The sequence below is a fragment of the Macaca mulatta genome, chromosome 10 (genome assembly GCF_049350105.2).
Source record: "Macaca mulatta isolate MMU2019108-1 chromosome 10, T2T-MMU8v2.0, whole genome shotgun sequence".
Classification (NCBI taxonomy): domain Eukaryota; kingdom Metazoa; phylum Chordata; class Mammalia; order Primates; family Cercopithecidae; genus Macaca; species Macaca mulatta.
Genome location: NC_133415.1, coordinates 26,036,283 through 26,048,453, shown reverse-complemented (window position 1 = coordinate 26,048,453; position 12,171 = coordinate 26,036,283). Strand labels below are relative to the sequence as shown.

Below are 12,171 nucleotides of genomic sequence, written 5' to 3'. Positions count from 1 at the left end.
GGTCCCTGAATGACTATGTGGAGCACAGTGGTCTCCAAGCTATGCTATCTTGGACTTCTTTCACAAACTGTTGTTGTGTCAAGTCACTGAGATTTGGGATAGTTTGTTATAGCAGTTTGCATATCTTGACTAATATAACCCACCTTCTTGGTGGTCACTAGTGACACCTGTTGACTTCTTTGAGTTAACTCTGTAAACTGTAACTTTTATAAGAATTATGTATCTGAGTGTTCATTTTTGATAAGTGACCTGAAGGTTTACTTAAGACATCCACCTACCATTCCCAGCTCTGACAATGTAACTGATTTTGCTTCAGAGAAATCATCCTCTCTCTAATCTTAGCTGATGTGATTCTACGGAAGGTGACCACACTTTCTGGAATCTAGGAGTAGTGTATGTAACCCAAGCTAAGCCAAGAGGGTCTTGTGTTCCTCCAGCCACAGTGATTGGTTCAGGGGTGCAGAAGTGGGCATGTGACCTAAGTTGGTCCAGATTTAATCTTAAGATGTTGGCTGGGCAGGTTGAAACCCCGAGTGCTTTTACTAGACATTATTAGAGAAGATGATAGATAGTCATGGTAGGGGCAGGCAGCTATCCTGTAATTATAAAAACAGCCAGCCTAAGGAGAAAGTTTATACTAAGGATGGCATAAGCTTGCACTAGAAACGGCAGAACAGAGCAATGGAAAGAGCAGGTCCTTGGCATCATATCAGACACCCGGATCAGGCCTTGCCTGAAGCTGACACTGTTGAATTCTCATTCAAACAAAGGTCAATAAGTAGCGTATATAGTTTAAGTGAATTAGTTGAATCTTCATTACTCATATGCAAACTATTTTCAGTGGATTCAGCCTTTATCACTTTTCTAATCAAGTAAGACAATGTTATTCAGAGAATGCAAAACAGTATCAAAATAATTGATCTTCAGGGATCACTTCTAGTTCTAAAATTTAAAGTTTACAAGGCCTAGTATGAATTCCCAGCACTTAAAGTGTTTACAGTGATCTACACCTAGGAATATCTGTTTATCTTGATAGCCAAGGAAAGTCTAATTGTTTGGAGACTTTGGGCAAAAAGATGATGAATATTCCATAAAAGAAATACAGGCCTTCCACACATGGGCAAATCCCCTTCATGGTTCCCATTGCTCTTTTTTTTTTTTTTTTTTTTTTGACGGAGTCTCTCTCTGTCGCCCAGGCTGGGGTGCAGTGGCCGGATCTCAGCTCACTGCAAGCTCTGCCTCCCGGGTTTACGCCATTCTCCTGCCTCAGCCTCCAAAGTAGCTGGGACTACAGGCACCCGCCACCTCACCCGGCTAGTTTTTTTGTGCGTGTTTTTTAGTAGAGACGGGGTTTCACCATGTTAGCCAGGATGGTCTCGATCTCCTGACCTCGTGATCCGCCCTGTCTCGGCCTTCCAAAGTGCTGGGATTACAGGCTTGAGCCACCGCGCCCGGCCTCCCATTGCTCTTAACAGGTTTTATACCTGACTGCTATCCACCTATCTGACCTTATCAGCTACACTCCCACCCACTCCCCAACTCACTGAACATTAAATCCTCCGAGCTCATTTCTGCCCCAGGACCTTTGCACCTGCTATTCTCTTTGCCTAGAATGCACTTGTGCTGACTTCTCCTGGAATCTACTTTAGGTTCTCCTCAGAGAGACCTTCCCTGATCACCCTGCTAAAGAAAGTCTTTCTTGATTGACACTCTTTACAAATTACTGTTTAGTTCCTTCACAGCATTTTTACAGGCACAGTATCTGGTTCATTTATTCCCTTGTCATCTGGTTCATTTATCCTCTCTTAGATTGAGAGTTCTTCAAGGGCAGGGCCTCTGCCCGTGCTGGTGTCCCTGGTGCTGGAGGCACCTGACACATGGCTGGTACAGAGCAAAAAGTAATCAGTCTGAGGAGTGAAACAGAGGCAGTAGTGGTGGTGGTGGTTGTTGTTGTTGTTGTTGTTTATTTTTTAGACGAGTAGGGAGTAGAAAATACTTGTAGTGTCATGATAAGGTAGGGAATTTCTGGGAGTGTGAGCAATGTGACAGGGAACAGGGAGCAGGGTGCTACTTGGAAACTCTTATCCAGGTTTATTCACAGAGACCCCTCCCCTCCCCTCCCCTCCCCTTCCCTTCCTTTTCTCTCTTTTTTCTGGAGACACAGTCCCACTGTGTTGCCCAGGCTGCAGTGCAATGGTGCTTTCACAGCTCACTGCAGCCTCAACCTCCCAGACTCAAGTGATGTTCCCACCTCAGCTTCCTAAGTAGTTGAGGCCATACCTAGCTAATTTTTTTCATTTTTAAAATTTCTGTAGAGATGAGGTCTCACTGTGTTGTCCAGGCTGTTCTTGAACTCCTGGACTCAAATGATTCTCCCGACCTGACCTCCCAAAGTGCTGGGATTACAGGTGTGAACCATGGCACCTGGCCTCATAGAGTATTTTAAAAAGGAATAAATAGAGAAAGAGAGAGAGAGAGAGAGTGTGTGTGTGTGTGTGAGAGAGAGAGTGAGAGAGAGAGAGACCAACCAATAGAAAGACAGAGGAAGAGAAAATTCCTCATCCAAAGAAAACAATAGAATGAACATTAGAAGCTTCCTCAGATGCTTCACTTAATTTCTGCTTAACCCCTGGTATTTCAGGGTCTGTGCCCTCCCAGAGCCTTTATTACCCATGGGAACTTCTCCTCAAAGTTGCAATCTGAGAGCATCCACTTGGGGGAACAAAAGGACATCGCGGGCCACTGCAGTTCAGCTTCATCATTACATTTCACTTCCTTTTTATGAGATGGGAATAAAGATAGTTCCCTTAATTTCAGAAGATATGAAAATAATTTTTCTTTGGGCTGTTGGGTAAATGCTGTTAACTCAGATCCATATGCCCCTTCAGGTTTGGGGGGAACTTTCTCAATCAAATGTTGTGATTGAATGCAAACCTCAAAGCAGAAATTCAAAAGAATGAAGCTCAAGGCAGCTATATCTTGTTTCTGTTTTGCTTTAACCGAGAGTTAGAATACGCGATCAAAACCTATCTTTCCCTTCCTTATCCTTCGTTTTTCTTTTTCCAGCAGATAAGAAAAAAAAAAATAGCGGTGCTTCTTTTATGACTTAATTTTCAGAAGGATAATATCACACGGAGTTGGAGCCTCAGAAAACTGCTCTGGAAATTGATGTGCACACAGCCTGTTCTTGATGAGCTGAAAGAAGCATGAATGTTGAAACGGACCTGAAAAGGCAGTGGTAGGATGGCAAGGGAGACTGTGATATGTTTTTCTTCCATTTCTCCTTTTGAACATTGTAACATTTTCTTATTGTAGATGACCAAACCTCTACAAACCTGGTACCTGGTACCACCATGCTGCCGTTATTACTGTTTAAGTTGTCTCATGTGTCACGTGTCTGGTGTTACTTGTTCTTGGTGTTACTTGTTCATATTTTCTGGTTCATTTGGTTGATTTAAGATTTACTCTGTGTTGTCACGATTTGAGGAGGTTTTGTGTGTGTGTGTGAGACAGCGTCTTGCTCTGTCGCACAGGCTGGGGTACAGTGGTGCAAGCTCAGCTCATTGCAACCTCTGCCTCCTGGGCTCAGGCCATCCTCACACCTCAGCCTCCTAAGTAGCTGGGACTACAGGTGCACACCACCACATCTGGCTATTTGTGTGTGTGTGTGTGTGTGTTTTTGTAGAGACAGGGTTTCATCATGTTGGCCAGGCTGGTCTCAAATTCCTGGGCTCAAGTGATCTGCCTGCCTCGGCCTCCCCAAAGTGTTGGGATTACACGCGTTAGCCACCACATCCAGCAGAGGAGTTCTTAATTTCTGGTTTTTATGCTGGATACTGGATGGGAAAAGAGGAGGCAGCCACATTTTATGGAGGAGCTGTGGTCCAGCACCAGTAAATATTTACTCCACAAGTGATTTATCCCCTTTCATGCCATGATTAAAGTTTAACTTTCATTGAACAATTGCTCCATTTATATAGATGAAAATAAATAGTTGGGAACATATGTGACAGCTCTTTCACTGGTCTCCCCACAGTCCCCGTGGCCCCCCAGTAACCCATTATGTTCACAACAGTTTTTTTGAAAAAGAAAATCATGCCCCATTCCCTGCTCAACACATTCAATGGCCCCCTTTTGCCCTCAGAATTCAGCCCACACTTCCTATTCAAACTTTGAGAACTTGCAGAGTCTAGCTCTTCAGTGATATCTCCAGTTGAATCTCATTTCTGCTATCTTTGAAGAGAGGGATGGCGGTTTGGGTGCGGGGGCAGAAACTGGGTGTGTTGGTGAGAGGTTAGTCCGGGAAGCAGAGCCACACGGTGGTATGTTTGGAATAAGAACTGCATTACAGGAATCAGATGATACACACCTGTAGGAGAAGCTGGGGAAGAAGGTCTATTGAGGGCAACTGGAGATCACTAACAAGGGCTGGTACAAGTGAATGAGTCAGGAGCTTGCAGGGAAGTCCGAAGCCTGGTGTATTGAGCTGGTGCAGAGACACCAGGAAAGGGGCTGGTCTAGAAGGCTATGGAATGTATTAGTTCTCCATAGTGAGTGCCCCTGTGAGTCTGCAGCTAAGGGCCTGAGGGTGGGCTCGCCATCACTGCTGGTCGGCAGGGTCAGGGGAGAGCTGGATACGGAGCAGGAAAGATGGAGGACAAACTGGGAGCTGCTGGCCCCTCTGTGTCTGGCCACCCCGTACTGCTTCTAACCAATGATGACCTTCAGAGTGTAACGGCTGCTGCTTCCTGTGAGCCTCCCTGGTCTTGCATGACTTCATTTTTGGGCAACTCTAACCTAGAATCACACAGGAAAAGGAGGTCTGGGAAATGTAGTTCCCAGCGTAACCAGGTTGACAACAGAATAATCAGGTAGATGTAGTTTCTGTACTCAAAGAACAGGAAAAAAGAGCAGAGAGGTCTAAAGAGGGTACTGGGGCAGTTTTGCTGTGTGATGGGTGATGTCATCGCTCCCTTCATATCTCCACCTCATCTTCAGTAAAATCCACAGCCCTTGGCCATACTGTTTAAGTTGGATTTATTTTTTCCGTTTTCCCACTTTCTTCTTCCCTCTTTTCCTCCCTTCTTCCTCCCTCCATCCCTTCCTCCTCCCCTCTTCTCTCCCTCTCTTCCTTCCCTCCCTTCTCCCTTATAGATGTCCTAGGTCTGGTCTGAACTTGGCATGGGGAAGGACAAGGCCTGCAAAGGTGGCCCAAGCACACACAGTTTCCATTTTACTGAAAGGAGATGTGGGTTTCCAATGTTGAGAAATCACAATCTAGCCCAACCCTCTCGTTTCTGTTAACTTTGTCTCCTATCTATGAATGAGGCAATGCAGACGTACAAAAAACAGGGAAAAAAGGAAAGATTCTGTCTCCCCCCCAGGAAGAAGGTGATGAAAAGGGAGAAGCTAGTGCCTCTGCACCAACTGAACACAACAAGCTTCCAGACTTCCCTGCAAGGATCCCTCCCAGCCCTACTTACTCTTTGTTTCACAGTCAAAAAAGCAGAAGTCCAAAGAGGTAAAGCAGTTTGCTCCAAATCACACAGCACTCATCTTGGCATAGAAACGGGCCAATTAGGAGTGACCCATCTCTGAAAAGGCCACACTCTCAAAGCCTGTTCTCTAAAGTGCTTACATCTCCCCGAGAGGTCGGAGAGCGTCTGCACCTAAAACAATTTGCATTGATCATTGTGGTCGCAATTTCCATTTCAACATTAAACCGGGGAAGCGAGGCTAATTCTTAAGCTGTTGTTGGCAGAGCTTCTTACGGGGTGGTTGTGTCTTGGTTGAGGCCACCACTTATCAGGGACTGACCTCTGTTTTAGAAACTCAACTCTGCCGTTCACTTGGGTGAAGTCAATTTATTAATTTACCTCTGCAGTGACTGGAATGCTTGTGGATACATTTTTGGGCTCAGGGACTCTAGAAGTCTTTGATCATGGCCCATGGTAAGAAGTACATTATATTTAATACAAAGCAGCGGAACACACACACACACACCACACACACCACACATACCTGAAACAAATATTTCACTTAACGATGCTTACAACTGACTGTGTATGACTCACTCCGATGATTTTTATTCCATTCTGTTTCACTTCATTGTGTAAAAATGCTGCTAGCATCCATGTAAATGTATTCCATGACCTACCGATTGGCCTGGAGTCTCAGCATAAAAAACACTAAGCTAGGGCCTCTCTTCTTGCAATCGAAGGATCTCAGAAGGAAGAGAAATTGAATTGAATCATTATAAAGTTGTTGTTATACCTGGAGTCAGAGTGGAGAGTGTGAGAGCAGTTTGAGGATGAATTGAGTAACAGTGTGATGGGTCTGCGTGAGTTATACCTGCTCTCTTGCAGGGCTCACTTTTCTAGAGACTGTCACGCTCAGTTTGCTAAGGAGTGTTCTCTGTTCCCATTTACTGAGTCCTTATAGCGTGCTCAGCGATGGAGAGCAACAGGAAACATGAAAGAGGTCTGACAACAGGGTGGGAATGAGTAGATCGGTGTGAGTGAAGGAAAGCACTCCTCTGCAGAGTCCTGCCCAGGGACAAGCATAATGAAAACCAAGTCGTTTTAAAACCAGCTGGTGTCTGTGATATGGAGGTATGTGGAAGGAAACACCTGTCATCCATGTCATCGTGGTCACAGAGCATGATATAATTTATATGTCAGGAAGAAGACAGCAAGAGGTTTTTTGTTTTTTGCTTTTTTTTTTCCCCCACTAGTAAGGGCCATTCAGGTCCTAAACATGGGGGTTCAAGACACCAAACCTCCAGTGTTATCATTACAAGAATATGGGAAGAAGCACTAGTTACTTGGGAGGCTGAGACAGGAGGACTGCTTGAATCCAGAAAATTGAGGCTGCAGTAAGATATGATCATGCCACTACATGCCAGCCTGGGCAACAGAGTAAGACCCTGTTTCTAAAAGAGGGAGAGGGAGAACTAGATGTGCAGATCTCAAAGGCTCCCAGGTGGGATGCTGTGGGGAGAATCTTGTATGGAGGGAAGAGAGAGAGCAGAGGAATGAGAGACTTTTTGTGTTGCATTGGAAAACTCCAGGCAGGATGCAAGCTGTGCATCTCTGTCTGCCTCTGATCAAGTTCGTGTAGATCAGATAATAACTCGCATAGGTGTAGATAATAACTCGCATGGTTGCATACCCATGTTGCCTCGCTGGTCAGCATCACTGTGGAAGAAATCTTGGGCTGGGAAATGGTAGATGGCCTCTCTCTTGATGCCTCAGGTAAGGACAATCAAGGCAGTCTGCTGCACTGTGGCCAAGAAGGTTAGGGATTGGAACAGAAGGTCAGCACCAAATACTTTGCTTTGCTTTTCTTATTTGTAACTCAATAAGCGCATGGGTCAATTACATGTATATACCCATGTAACCACGACTAGCTCAAGATATAAAACGTTTCCAGCCCCCAGGAAGCTCCCTTCTCCCGCTCCTGGTCAATACCCACCCAAGGTAACCCCTGTTCTGATCGTTATCAGCATTGATCAGTTTTGCTTGTTTTTCACTTTCACATTGTTGTGGTCTCAAATAACACGCATTCTTTTGTGTCTGACTTCCTTAACAGTACGTCTGTGTGAACCAAATTGCTGCATGCCATGGTGCTTTAGCATCACTGTGTAGTATTACGCTGTGTGAATATGTTACAATGTATCCATTAGATCACCAATTCCCAGACCACAGACCCCTACTTGTTAGGAACTGGGCTGCACAGCAGGAGGTGAGCTGCAGGTGAGCAAGACAAGCTTCATCTGTATTTACAGCTGCTCGCCATTGCTCATATTACCACCTGAGCTCCATCTCCTGTCAGTGGAGGAATCACATTCTCATCGTCAACTGTGCATGTGAGTGATCTAGGTTGTGTGCTCCTCACGAGAATCTAATGCCTGATGATCTGTCACCGTCTCCCATCACTCCCAGATGGGACCATCTAGTTGCAGGAAAGCAAGCTCAGGCTCCCCCTGCTTCTACACTACTGTGAGCTGTATAATTATTTCAGTATATGTTACAATGTAATAATGATAGAAATAAAGTGCACGATAAATGTAATGTGCTTGAATCATCCCGAAACCATCTCCCCAGACTGTGTCCATGAAAGCATTGTCTTCCATGAAACCAGTCCCTGGTGCCAAAAAGGTTGGGGACAACTGCATTAGATTGTTGATGAATATTTGGGTTGTTTCAGTTTGGGCTGAGAATAAAGCTGCTGTGAACATTCATGTACAGGTTTTCTTGGTCTACATAAGCACTCATCTCTGTAGGGTATATATCATGGAGTTAAAATTCCTTGGTCGCGCATTTAGCTTTTGTGGATATTGTGAAACAACTTTCTGAAATGGTCAAACCAATTGACACTCACACCAGGGGCACAGAAGAGCTCCGTTTGCATTCTCACCAATATTGGTTTTGCTTGTATTTTTCATTTTAGCCATTCTAACATAAAGCACAGTTATATACATGATGTCAGTAAATCCTCATGACAAACCTATTATTGTTCCTGCTTCCTCATTAAAGAACCACAGATTTGGGGGGTCGAGCCAGTTGCTTAAGCTCTCTCAGCCACTGTATAGTAACGTCGCGATTCAAACTGTGCATATAACACCCTGGGTTGCTGGTCCCTGCTGGATGTGCTGTGCCGTGATCCATTTTCACTCTGTCACCAACCAAGTCAACGTTTAGGCTGAGGTGCTTTGGGATACAATCCCCATGTATTGTATCCTCACATGTAATTATATGTTTTATTAAGTATCACCTTGGAATCTGGGGAACCACCCTTCACCCTGGCTGGTCCATTCAACGCCCTGTACATTGTGTTGATAGAGCTAATTCTCTGTTAAAAGCATACATTTTATCCAAGTGATATCTGTGCCTATTTATTAACTATATACCAATTATATATATGTGTGTGTATATATATAGATATACACACACACATACATGCTAAGATTTGAATGTGTTCCCTCCAAACTTCAGGTGCTGAAACTTAATGGCCATGTGATCCTATTAAGAGGTAGCGCCTTTTTTTTTTTTTGGAGACAGAGTCTCACTCTGTCACCCAGGCTGGAATGCAGTGGTGCGATCTCGGCTCACCGCAAGCTCTGCCTCCCGGGTCACGCCATTCTCCCGCCTCAGCCTTCCAAGTAGCTGGGACTACAGGCGCCCGCCACCTCGCCCGGCTAGTTTTTTGTATTTTTAGTAGAGACAGGGTTTCACTGTGTTAGCCAGGATGGTCTTGATCTCCTGACCTCGTGATCTGCCTGCCTCGGCCTCGCAAAGTGCTGGGATTACAGGCACGAGCCACCGCGCCCGGCTGCGAGGTGGCGCCTTTAAGGGGTGATTAGGTCATGAGGGTTCCTTCCCTCATGAATGGGATTAAGGCCCTAATAAAAGAGGCTTCACACAGTCTGGCTTGCACTTCTACCTTCCCCTATGTGAGGACACAGAATTCCTTTCCTCTGGAGGATGCAGTGTTCAAGGCACTGTGTTGGAAGCAAAGACCAGCCCTTGCCAGACAATCGAACCTGCTGGCACCTTGCTCTTCGACTTCCCAGCCTCCAGAACCATGAGAAAATCAATGTCTATTGTTTATAAATTACCCAGTCTTGGGTATCGTGTTATAGCAGCTCAGACTAAGACTCCAGTGGACTAAGAATATCTATATGAAATAGCAAGCTACTTGAACCAGTGACTAACAGTTTTGTTCTCTTCAATGGAGGAAAGCTTTCTAAAGTTGTGGCAGACAGACTGTAGGCTCATGGGTGGCCCCATGATCCCATCTTCTGGTGTCCCTGGCCTTTTGTGGGCCCTTCCCTTTGAGTGTGTGTGGGATCTATGACTGGATTTTAACCAATAGAATATGCAAAGGTGATGGGATGTAAAAGATTGTAATAGCCATCTTGAGATGCTTTGGGCCATATTTGGGAGGTTCATGTGGCAAGGAAATTAGTGCTACTTCTAGGAGCTAAGGGAAGCCTCTGGCCAACAGTCAACAAAAATCTAACAGCCCAAATCCAACAGACCACAAGAAACTAAATTTTGGCAGCACTCACATCAACTTGGAAGCAGATCCTTCCCCAGTAAGCCTCACATGAAACCACAGCCCTGGCTGACACGTAATTGCAGCCTTGTAAGACCCTGAACAGAGGACCTTGCTAATCTATACCCAGACTCCTGACCTACAGAAACTTTGAGATAATAAATGTGTAGTTTTAAAAAAAAACATGTATTTTTAAATTTTATTTTAATTTCTGTGCAGGATGTGTAGGTTTGTTACATAGATAAACGTGTGCCATGATGGTTTGCTGCAGCTATCAATCCATCACCTAGGTATTAAGCCCCACATGCATTAGCTATTTTTCCTGGTGCTCTCCCTCCCCCACTCACCCCTGACAGGCCCTGGTGTGTGTTCCTCTCCTTGTATCCATGTGTTCTCATTGTTCAGCTCCCACTTATGAGTGAGAACATGTGGCGTTTGGTTTTCTGTTCCTGTGTTAGTTTGCTGAGGATGATGGCTTCCAGCTCCATCCATGTCCCTGCAAAGACGTGATCTCGTTCATTTTTATGGCTGCATAGTATTCTACGGTGTATTATGTACCACATTTTCTTTATCCAGTCTATCATTGATGGCATCTGGATTGGTTCCATGTTTTTGCTATTGTGAATATTGCTGCAATAAACATATGTGTGTATGTAGCTTTATAATAAAATGATTCATATTCCTTTGGGTATATACCCAGTAATGAGATTCCTGGGTCAAATGGGATTTCTGGTTCTACATCCTTGAGGAATTGCCACACTGTCTTCCACAACGATTGAACTAATTTACATTCCCACCAACAGAGTAAAAGCGTTCCTACTTCTCCACAGCCTCGCCAGCCTGTGTTGTTCCTTGACTTCTTAATAATCACATTCTGACTGGCATGAGATGGTATCTCATCATGGTTTTGATTTGCATTTCTGTAATGATCAGCGATGTTGAGCTTTTTTTCATGTTTGTTGACTGCAAAAATGTCTTCTTGTTGTTTTAAGCTGTTAAGTGTGTGGTCATATTGTTACAGAGCAATGACTAATATAAAAGCTTTGTCTCTGCATGGAGATAAAGAATGTAATCAAGAAATCTGATCTGGCTGGGCATGGTGGCTCATGCCTGCAATCCCAGCACTTTGGGAGGCCAAGGCAGGAGGATTGCTGGAGACCAGGAGTTTGAGACCATCTTGGGTGGTCTCATAGCAAGATCCCCATCTCTCCAAAAAAAAAAAAAAAAAAAGAAAAATTAGCTGGGCATGTGGTGTGTACCTGCAGTCCTAGTACTTGGGAGGATGAGGTGGGAGGATTGCTTCAGCCCAGGAGGTCCAGGCTGCAGTGAGCCACGATCATGCCACCACATACTAGCCTGGGCAACAGAGCAAGACCCTGGAAAGAAAGAAGAAAGAAAGAAGGAAAGAAGGAAAGAAAGAAAATAAAGAAAAGAAAGAGAGAGAGAGAGAGAGAGAAAGAAAAGAAAGAAAGGAAAGAAGGAAAGAAGGAGGGAGGGAGGGAGGGAAGGAGGGAAGGAGGGAGGGAAGGAAGGAAGGAAAGGAAGGAAGGAAGGAAGGAAAAGGAAGGGAAGGGAAGGAAGGAAGGAAATCTGATTTGATCAGCTAATAGAGATAGGAAAAATCCTCAGCTAATAGAGATAGAAAAAATCCTAGTGTTTTTTGTACTTTCATATACCACTCGACACAGCACTTCTGACACCAGAAGTGTGGAGATTTCTTCCCATCAGCAACCAGTCAATTATTCAGGGGACACCAACTGGGTATCCTCTAATTCAATTCACTCTGAGCAATTGCAAGTAGTAGGTTGTCACTTACACTTCTGACCAATCAGCTATAAATTGGGGTTCCCATGATCCCCCTCCTCAAGTTCAATTAATTTGCTAGAATGACTCACAGAACTCAGGAAAACACCGTATCTGTGTTTACTGACTTATTACAAGGGTATTACAAAAGATATAAATGAGCAGCCAAATGGAAGAGATGCATCGGGCAAGTCCTGGGGCTAGGAGCATCTCTGCCCTCTCTGGACATACCACACTACAGGACCTCCATGTGTTCAGCTATATGGAAGCTCTCTGAACCCACTTGGTTTTTCTGCATTTATCTGGAGG

General features: G+C 44.6%; 1 long non-coding RNA gene across 1 annotated transcript in view; it reads right to left on the bottom strand.

Annotated features, from left to right (window-relative positions):
• The window catches only part of LOC114670384 (uncharacterized), a 46,640-nt gene that overhangs the window by 16,095 nt on the left and 18,374 nt on the right, over positions 1 to 12,171 (bottom strand). The window lies entirely within an intron of this gene.